Raw genomic sequence first — 1,026 nt, 5'->3', positions numbered from 1 at the left:
TGCCCACAATGAGCTACAGTCTAGAGGGGGACTATACTTACATACTATACACACTTACATATACTATAGTTATAGAATAGGTACATATAGTATGTAGAATATATATGTATATATGTATATATATATATTCTTTCCATTTAGTCTTACTAAACTATGATTTGGATCAATAACTGAAAATATTAACCTTTCTAGGTCAAATTTAAAACACAATTTAATATCCTATATTTGCAATGAAAAATTGAATCCCTTGAGATAAATAAAATTAAATCATTACTTGACCAACTATCTCCAGTAGAATAATAAGGATAATGTGGCATAAAATAGTTCAATATGTAAATAGGGTAATTTGTCAATATTCAACATGATTTGCTAAGGAGTCGTTGTTATTGTCTTATGCTGTCCAATCATGTCCAACCCATAGAGACAGAATAGAGCATCTCTCCCAGAACACCTCACTTCCATCTGCAGTTGTTCTGGAAATGTATACAGAGAGTTTTCTTGTAAAAATACAGAAGTGGTTTACCATTGCCTCCTTCCACACAGTAAACGAGTCTCTGCCTTCGACTCTTTCCCATGCTGCTGTCACCCAGCACAGGTGAGTTTCGACTTGTAGCAGATTGCTTTCCACGCACTAGCCACTGTCCAAGCTAGGAATGGACTGGATATGCCTCTGCTTGACTCTCCTTCCTGTAGTCGGGACTGGTAGAGTACTGGAAACTCTCCAGATAAGACCCTGAGAGGGGTACCAAGGAGTAAGTGTTCAATAAATACCATTGATTGATTGATTTGCAAGGGTATTTATATTACTAGTATAAATGAATATTATGTGGAATTTATAAAAAAGAGATGAATTAGAGCAATATTACTCAAAAAGAATAAAGCCTCCCAAAATGAATTTTCTGCATATTGTCATAAAAGAGATTTGAGAGCATTTCCATGGGCTAAGACTCATACCATTACAAAATGATCTTATACTTCATAAGAGAATATTCATTCATTCATTCTTTCAATTGTATTTATTGAGTG

The 1,026-nt window shown here is 34.3% G+C and overlaps 1 non-coding gene across 1 annotated transcript; it reads right to left on the bottom strand.

Moving 5' to 3' along the window:
- Positions 1–605: 605 nt before the first annotated feature.
- On the bottom strand, positions 606–743 carry LOC119924277. Its single transcript, XR_005449085.1, has one exon. It is a non-coding gene; the product is annotated as a small nucleolar RNA SNORA7 (small nucleolar RNA).
- Between the last annotated feature and the right edge of the window lie 283 nt (positions 744–1,026).

Source organism: Tachyglossus aculeatus, unplaced genomic scaffold (genome assembly GCF_015852505.1).
Source record: "Tachyglossus aculeatus isolate mTacAcu1 unplaced genomic scaffold, mTacAcu1.pri scaffold_89_arrow_ctg1, whole genome shotgun sequence".
In the NCBI taxonomy this organism is placed as follows: Eukaryota; Metazoa; Chordata; class Mammalia; order Monotremata; family Tachyglossidae; genus Tachyglossus; species Tachyglossus aculeatus.
This window is presented reverse-complemented; position numbering and strand designations above follow the sequence as displayed.